This window comes from Egretta garzetta, unplaced genomic scaffold, assembly GCF_000687185.1.
Source record: "Egretta garzetta isolate BGI_Z169 unplaced genomic scaffold, ASM68718v1 scaffold68, whole genome shotgun sequence".
Taxonomy (NCBI): Eukaryota; Metazoa; Chordata; class Aves; order Pelecaniformes; family Ardeidae; genus Egretta; species Egretta garzetta.
The window spans coordinates 5,157,423-5,166,703 of NW_009260774.1; the positions used below are offsets into that span (position 1 = coordinate 5,157,423).

The 9,281-nt window shown below is 39.6% G+C and overlaps 1 long non-coding RNA gene across 2 annotated transcripts; it reads right to left on the minus strand.

The window, feature by feature from the left end:
- Nucleotides 1-271: 271 nt before the first annotated feature.
- Nucleotides 272-9,240, minus strand: LOC118453056. Of its 2 annotated transcripts, XR_004842944.1 has the most exons (4): nt 8,816-9,240; nt 6,998-7,136; nt 2,806-2,948; nt 272-561 (listed from the first exon to the last, which is right to left on the minus strand). It is a non-coding gene; the product is annotated as an uncharacterized LOC118453056 (long non-coding RNA). The 2 variants fall into 2 exon arrangements; XR_004842943.1 differs by having other exon boundaries at nt 6,998-9,240.
- Nucleotides 9,241-9,281: the final 41 nt, after the last annotated feature.

Consider the following 9,281-nt stretch of genomic DNA (forward strand, 5'->3'; position numbering starts at 1 on the left):
TTGATACAGAGAGCGTGCTGGATAGAAAATAAATGTTCCAAAGGCTTCCAGTGATAATGAACAGAAGTCCTATTTTCAAAAGTTACCGATATTTAAAAAGTCTAATTAACTTTCAATTATATATAGACTATGAATCTATGTCATTCTGCAAACAGAACTCAGGCTCCTAAGTTACTTAAAGGCAGGGGTTTTGTGTTCCTTTTGGAGTTAGGCATCTACATGCCATATACATTTTAAACATCTTTGAAACCTGGGGTTCATTTCCCATCTAACTACTGATTTCTGTGTGGTATAAAATCACCAGAGTTTGTATTTCCATACTTATATTACTCTCCAAACTCCTTCATTTGACAAGACTGCAAGCTTGCATCAACAGTTATCTTCCACTGTGTAAGACTACAGGCAATGATAATCAGTGTGGGAGGATTATTGCTCACTGTTCCGAGTAATAGTTTTCTTTGATGCTGTATGGTTGATACACCGTATTTTTATTCCCCATGAAGAAAAGGTGCCAAACTCAGGGATTCCCACGGAGCCCAGAGCAGCATCTGACCTACAGAACTGAAACAACATCCGAGGTGCCTGTTAGGAGATGAAGGGCCGTGTACAAAACATTCGTATCTCACACTGAGAGAGGTGTCTTGCTAGGGCGAGGGTACTATTATTTCTCCAATCAGTGTACACTCAGTCTCTATATTCTATAAGTAAAGGAAAACCTAATTAATTTCTTCTACAGTTTGAAATGCATATGGGTCTCGTGTTCTACAGGGGAACTATAATTTCTGTGTTGATATGCTCAGTGTTTGGGGTTTTTTTCCCAGATAATTTTTTTTCTCAAATTGAGATACTGTACATTTTCCTTGATTTTGATTGCCATAAAATTAAATAACTAATTTTGATTTTTATAAATACATATTTTCCTTTTGTTGTGGTTCATAGATGCAATGCTAGTGCCATCATTTCTATACTTGTTTTGGAAAGATAATACTTTCCAGGAAAAATCATGAGATGGTATTTGCAACGTTTAGATCAGCCTGACAGTTTTGCCACCAGTGAAAAAGAAATATTTTATCTGCTCTGTATTTTCTGAATGTCCATAGCTCTACTGAGAAGTTACAATCTTTAAAGAATACTTTTATAAAATCAATAGCTGAAGAATACGGATAAGATGAAATTTTCAGCAAAGCTGAAATTTGGATGGAATGTAAATATGAAGAGAGTCCAGAACAGATGTCTGTTCAAGAGGTGTTTACAATTAAGGTGCAATTCTTCATAAGGAATGGGGAGTAAAAGTTCATTGATACGGGTTTTTTTAAACTATACTAAGAAAGTCACCAGAGCAATTTCTCTCACTTCTTAATCTGCTAATCACAATACATGTGTCACTACATGCCATACCTACATTAGGTTGCAGAAATATGCTTTCCAGAAATACTTTTTCCTAAGATCAGCAAGAAGCTATAGGTAGCACCATCAGAAAAAACCAAACCAACAATCTGGGTCAAAAGCTCCCGTGAAATTATGACATAGATAAACACTCAAAAAAGGATTGTGTATAGACAGTATAGATCATCAGCTGCTATGATTGCTGTGTTGCTGGAGGCTACCACAGGTGTAAGGTTTTTAATCCAAGACGTTAACTTTGCATTAAAATAATCTGGAATGCACCTATTGTTTGCCATTCTGTTAGAGAACTGACCTCCACCAGACAGGGCAACTAAAAGCCCAGCTAAATGAGTACAGGTGACAATTCACAAACCCGGGCATTTCAAGGGGCCTTGAGATTTTAACATGTTTTGATGAAGCAGCTTTTAAAAGAGAAGGAAAAGTAGGTATGCATATACTTTACAGTTAACACAGGTGTACTTTCTGGGTTTGCAGTAAAAGCAAAACTAAAGGACTAGAAGGTCAGTGTGGTTAACTTCATAGATACTGAAAAGGAGAGTTAGTTCCTAGCCAAAACCTATCTAGTCCTTGCAGTAACAACCTATTATCTCCCTCTTACTTTTCCTCTATCATTGGTCAACTCCTGTATTGCATTTCTTCTTCCTTACACTAAATTCTTCTGAGCAAGAACAGTATCTTCCCATGCAGTTTCAGAACACGTAACAAAAGCTGCTCATAATCCTCACTAAAGCCTTTGGATGCTACTGCAGTAAAAAGAAGAAACACCATGTACAAGAGCAGCCAATGAGTATCCCAATGATGTAATTATGATATTTCTATCAAAAGCACAATGGACTACTTGATGAGACTTAAATTTGTATGAATGTTCCAGTCCAGCATCATAGGACACATATATAATTATTTTACTTTGTGTGTGAAACCTTCTCTAGAAGAACAAAGTACCTCCCTAAATGTGAACTTTGTCTGCATAAATAAAACCATCTGGTTTGTTGTCTAACCATCTGGTTTGTCTAAAGTTTATAGTCTCCTGAGTGTTATTCACAGGCCCACATATGATCAAGCCTCCACAGACATTTTTATTTGGTAAAAGCTTTCCCACAGCACTTTATTTTTTCTATCTGTTTTTGATCTTGTAAAAAAAAGTAATTTTAATACATGTGTTGTAATACTGCATGTGTTTGTGTTTCTGTGAACTGGGTGTAGATCTCCTAGTGGGTAGATATTACAGGCTAGATTCTCTTGGGAACACTGGAGGAAAGAACGACAAAAGAGCCATTTGGAGATACCAGATCCTACAACTTCTTCACCACTGCCCCTGAACAAAGGGTTAGGTGAGGGTGGACAGATTACTTTACAATGCATCAGCTATTAACATGTAACAAGGCACTGAGAACTGACCTCTGTCTCAGCTCAAGAGCTGCAGCTGGTAACAGGTAACAACCACTTTGTCAACCCTACACCAGACGGGGACCCTGCTGGGTTCGACGATTCCACAATTCCTGGCAGCATGCAGCATCCAAATAACCCAGCCAGATTCAGCCCTGTGTGAATAAAATGCATTATTATTTTCCCTTAATGCTACAAGCCGGACAGTCACTACATTTCTGCTCACTCTCTCTACTTCATAAACACAAGATTTTCCATCCCGAGCCTTTATACAGCCTTGCCAAAAGGGTTCATTCTCCTTCAGAGTTCAACTGCTTCAGTTTCTGGAGAAAATGTCTCAGTTCTCTGGTAGGTCAGTAAGTACACAGCAGTTCATGAGCTCTGATACTTCTGCCTTATCTGCCCTCTTACCACAGGCAGTGGAAAATGTTTCACTTGAAACAACAAACAGATTCAAAATCAGAAATAGAAATGACCTCAGTAGAGATTAATATAACTTCACAGAAACCTACCTCTTTCTGCTCTAAACCATGATTGATGTTTCAGCAAATTAAGCGCATGCATAACTAATAGTCTATTTCTGCAGTCAATAACAATAATCACACCTTTTAATCTACCTAGAAGATAGCATCTTTCTGTACGCCTTACATCAAAAGTGAGTTTTAAAGAGAAAGGTAGACATACAGATCACGGAGTGCAGTATCGTATTTGTAATCTGAACGTAACTAAACCTACTGGGGCAAGAAGCCTGTATTTTAGAAATGTGCAAAATAGGTGCCCATTCCTATGGTCACTCTTCCCTAAATTTCTTTAACATGGAAAAGTTGAAAGTAACCCAACAGGCCTGCGGAAGCTAAGACCCAGGACAACTCCTCTCTGCAGAAGAGTTGAGAGAGGGCAGCTGGATCCCACTGGACCCTGCTGTGTTTAGTTTCTAAAAAAGGGAACTAAACTGAGAAGCAGCCTCCAGGGGCAGCAAAATACAGCAGGAAGCTTGGAGATGCTGTTCTGGTCTAAAAAAATAAATTGTTTCATGTATGTGATTCTGTTTACTTGTTAGCTTATTTGTGTAGCTTGGGGGTACTGGGTTTTTGCCCAGTCGGCTTCTTACAACTTTGATTCCTGTTGATAAATAAAAGTGCAAGTGTATGAGCTCACGCACACATCTTAAGAGCAGCTTCTGTGGAGGTACAGGAGAAGAGTTTTAATTCTAATTTACTGTCAACAAATACCACTAAAGCCTTGTATACTGCAAAAGAGGTTGAACATCATAGATGAATTTATATTCCAAATCTAAGTCCTAGATTTTTTGATGTTATGCTTTAATATATATATGGATAGATTCTAAAATGAGCAGTTAACAGACTATCACTTTCCAGCTAAACTATGATAACTGAATATGTGCATTTCCAACCATTGTAAATAGGATACACATTTAATTTAAGTCACAACATCTTATCAGATTCCAGAAACAAGTCAGATGATAACAGAGCTAAAACAATAAGCCTTAATGTCTGTCTGTATGCTCACTGCAGGGGGTTGGACTAGATGACCTTTAGGGGTCCCTTCCGACCCAAAACATTCTATGATTCTATGTTCAGATCCAAGATGGGCTTTGCATTTCTTTTGTTTATTGTACTGAAAGAGCTATCCTGTTCATGCAAAACTAAAGTCAAGACAATCATTAATTGTGATTTTTCCCAAGTAGGAACACTATGAGTGGGTCCCGAGTGACCTATTGTATTGCTAATTATTTACATGCAATAAATGCCAGTGCAACAATGCCTATCACTGTGTCAATGTCTACATTACAAATTGGCTTGTGTTTTCAATCTCAATGTGACATTAACATTTATAATCTGCAAATGGGAGTCAGTATTCACACCAATCAGGATAATCCATAGCCTTATGTTATAAAGCTTCCTTACAGAAGGATAATTAAACCAAAAATTTTGCTTTATATTTTAAATATTTTCTTAGGAAAATAGATATTTATTAATATGAAAATCTTGTGTGATCCTAATTTGTTTTCAGAACATATTTCCAAGAGCTGGGAAGATTTGTTTTCTGGCATGCATCAAACATTTTTCCATTGGTCACAGCATTCTTGCACTAATTGAGTTTAGAAAACTCTTCAGCTGCTGCCTGGATGAATATGATCTGTGAAAAGCAAGCATCAGAACTAATGGGATCCATTAGCTAATTACACTTTATCATCAAACGCGCATCAGTCACAAAATGTAATACGAGAACAGTATTCTGGTATCCCAGATCTTTCAGATTGTAAGAGCTGCCATAAAAAAAGCACGTCAGTTATCTTCTTTCCTGAAATGCTTCATACTTCTCAGTGAAGGAACCCACTGATTTTCAAAAGGTATAAATCTCCACAAGGCAGAAGCCTTCTGAAGCGTACAGAGATGATTCTGTTGTCTGAAGTAAAAACTTCAGGGAACACGCTTTGTTTATCACGGATGAAATATGAACAAATCTTTTCCCTGGTTAAAATTAACCACTCTACTAAAAAAAAAATCCTACAATGTATAATGCAATTGCAAATCGGGACATTTTGGTAGAAAGCATGGATTTTTTTTTAAATGTGATTACGGACTATGTAGAAGAAATGTTTCTTCATATTTCCTCCATATGCCCCTTTACTTTTACAATGATTTTTTTTATTTTCTATGACAACATACATCGAAGTAACTTTTTTTTTGCCATAGCACTCACCTTTCTACTAATGTTTCAGATAATACATGAGGAAGATAATCCTCACGCTATTTTTCCATGGAGAGCATTTTCTCTCCTTTAAATAGGAGGAAATTTAGAGTCACATTGCAGCTACCCTTGTTAACATATTGACCTTGACTCTTTGCTGCCTTACACTCTCAGTAGCTACATACTTCTGTGTTAAGTGGAAGCTAAAATGCAATCCTCTTGGAATGTTTACCTTTTGAACTTACAAGTGAATTTGATTTGAAAGATGACAAGGTCCAAGGGGAGAACCAACATCATGATTTCACATGGAAGTCTAGTCACTTGCTGTTTTAAATTCCAAACTACATAAAACCCCAGGAATAAAAAACAAACATAAACACATAAATAGCAAAAATCTTCAAGAGATTTGACTCTTGCAGAGGGATGCCAAATAAAATCACTGTTCAAGTAACAAAGAAGTATACATTTAAAATTCATTTTAGTACATCAGCCTGACAGTACTGGCAGGCAGTGGGCTGACACACAGGTTTTGTACTGCAGTTTTCCTTATGCTCCATGCTGGCAAATTTCCAAGTGAACAGACACAGTGCTGCTGTGCTCAGCCCGGCTCACTGACTCTGCTTGGTCCACCTTTGTCCATCTTCTGCCATTCCCTTCCTGCTCTTCTCCCCATGGAGCCACGTTACCTATACAAGGTTTGTGCTCCTGTCACAGTGAGGAAACAATTGGAGACATCATCGGAGACATTACCCTATAGTGCTATACCCTGCTGCTATAGTCTTTGCTTTTGCCAGCAAACTGACAGAGCAGACATGCACGTGCCTGGTCTGTGGGAGGAGAGCAGGTCACAGCAGCGTCTTACACCACAGCCTGCAATGAGGTCAAAGCAGCTCCAGTGGAGGAGGTCAGTCAGTGAGTCAGTGAGAGACTCTCAGGCCCTTAAAGCCTCACTAAACGCTCACGTAAAAGATTTAGTAGTTGTAAGATACTTGTTGGTACATAGATACACAAGTGATCATCTGCTAGTACAATACGGAATCACTGTGAAATCAAGGACTCGGGCTCGAGTCAAATCCAAGTATTTTCCCTCCTGTTGGGAAATCATTAAAATGCCCTATCAAGATGGGTTCAAACCTGCCAGCCTTCTCTTGACATGCTCTTTCTGGCAAGAGTGGATTACCAGCAAATACGCCTTAATTTCTCTGGGCCTGATTATTCATTGGTTTGCATGCTATGTAACTCTTCACACCAGCACAAAGTAAGTTTTAAAAAACAAGGCTGCCAAACAAGTGCCTGACATTCCACACGTGCATTTTACAAATAAAAAAGAAGTGAGGACAAGAGTCTGTAGGTGGTGCTTGGAGATTATTAGTATATTGTTATTTTTGAAATGAGAGATATATTACCATTTTAAAGTATTCTGTGCTCAGTAAAACTAAGTAGGGATATTGTAAGTGCTTGGACTTTTCTTAAAAATACAGTATCTTACCTGATATTTTTTCCATTCTGGTATCTTTCATTTCTTTCATATATGGTGATATTTATGATCTATTTCCTCCCACGTTACAGCTTAATTTCTGTGGTAGGTGGTCTCTAAATGCCTTTGAGCTTCTATTCCCATTTTTATGCTAGAAAGCAAAGGAAAAAAGCAGCACAAAGCCTTTAACCTTATTTTCTAGGCTACACTATCAATGTATGTTGGTTATCATCCTATTTTGCTAACAGAAAACAGAGGGATACGTATGTGTAGGCATATCACTGGTTTTATATACAGGTTCTTCTAAGATGAACATTTTTGGTTCCAGGAAGAGAGTGCAGCAGATGAACACCCAAATGAAGATGAACTTTGCAGGACCTAAGCAAGCACGCTCCCAAAAGGTAAGCTTTATTCAAGCAGACATTTGACACTCCCCCTTTTTTAATGGTGAACTCGGTATTAAACCACAGGTCTTCATTAGCAGACCTCAGATAATGCCCACAAGAGATTTAGATTTGTTTTCTTTTCCTCTAAAAGCACCCTGAACACCCAACAAAACTCAGTAATGGCTCACCTTTGGGTTGGTCATAAGTCTTAACTGAACCTTTTTGTCTAAGTGGGTTAATTAGGTATTATGTTTTCTCTTATTCATCTAAATAAAGGTTTTGTAATGTCTAATATTTCAGTTCCTGCAGCTGCTTTCATTATGCAAGTAAAAGATCTCTCTTATACAGAGCCACCTATTTTCACCAAGTATGTACAAGCTAAATTAGTTTTGAAATTTCCATTCGTCTGTGAAAACTAGCTGAAATTGGCCAACAAGCTGGTGACCATTCCCCTTCCCCCGATGATGGGGAACAAGTAGATGATAGACACGTGTGACTGCATAAACACTGTTTCTTAGGAAACAGCCTTGAAAAAAAAAAAATCACTTTTCGGGTCACATGTTAAAGCTTTGTACAATTGGGGGTTTGAGATGTGCTAAACCTTACACGCTCTGCACAGTACTATTCACTTGAATAGAACTAATCACTCAAATTGCATAAAGCTAAGTGCTTGTTTAAATCCTCACATGACTGATGACTAATGTTCAGTATTTAAAATCCTGTCCAAAGACAAAGGAACTGATTGTTTAATTTGAGCAGTCAACTTTCTAATTAATCATAGTAATTTAAATCTCTGTCGTTTAAAATATCTAACAAGCATGACCTTGCTTCATCAACAGATTCTGCTTTTGTCCTTCTGGAAAACCTTGCATTCTAAATACCAAGCTTTAAAATATTTTCAGTCTGAAAGTGACTTAGATTCCATGTTTTATGACTGTATCAAACAAGGAAAACAGGGATAAAAGCTCAAACTGATGGCACTCTGTGGATACCCTGAATCTAAAAACTCCTTGGCTTGCTCTTAAACAGAATGGTCCCCTACTATTTAAGTGGGTATAAAGAATTGCCTGAATATGCCTCAGTGTACGATGCTAGAACAGAATATGGGGTTTAACGCAGCATCTTCTCCAGCAGTTTATCAAACTTTAAAAAAGCTATTTAATGTTGCTGCATTTCAAGGAGGTGCAAAGAGCAACCGTAAGCCTTTTGGGGAAGGCATCATTTTGTTTTCTTTATACCAGAAGCCCAACTGGGTTCTGCTTGTGACTGGGATACCTCAGAGATAGCACGCTACGGTGTCAACGCTAGATGTTTCACAAGCAACTGAAGAAAAAGCCTCTCCGCAGGCAGCGCATCCTCTCTATCCCTCTCAAGAATTCCTTCAAGCCGCTGTGATGCATGTCAGAGCTCGGGCAGTGAGCGACCTCCCATCCCCCCCGGTCACCTGGGGAAGGCGGGCGGGCGGCTGGGTCCCCTCCGGGCGGCGCCCGGGCTCCCGCCCCGGGAAGGGGCAGCCGCGTTCCTCCCGCGGAGGGGCGGGAAGTCCCGCAGGGGCAGAGTCAGCGGCAGCAGGACTGAGCCAGCGTTGAGGTGAGAGAAGCTCGCGTGCGGAAGGGGCACAAGGCGGGCCCAGCGCTTACGGAGGCTGACGGGACTCCATCCCTTCACGTAAAAAGCAGAAAGTGAGGTAATTCTGTGTGCGACAAAAGCAGCTGCAAAAAATCTAAACAAAACGAAACCAAATGCAACAAAACCAAGGGAGTAAGAGAGGGGGGGGTGACCCTACACCAACGTGCCCCGGCCCCAACGCGGAGGCCTTACGAAAGGCCCGGTCCGCCCCGCCTAACCCTCCCCAGCGCCTATCAAGCCTCTCCGGCCGGCCGCAGGGCCGGGGCGAGGGGGGGGGGGGG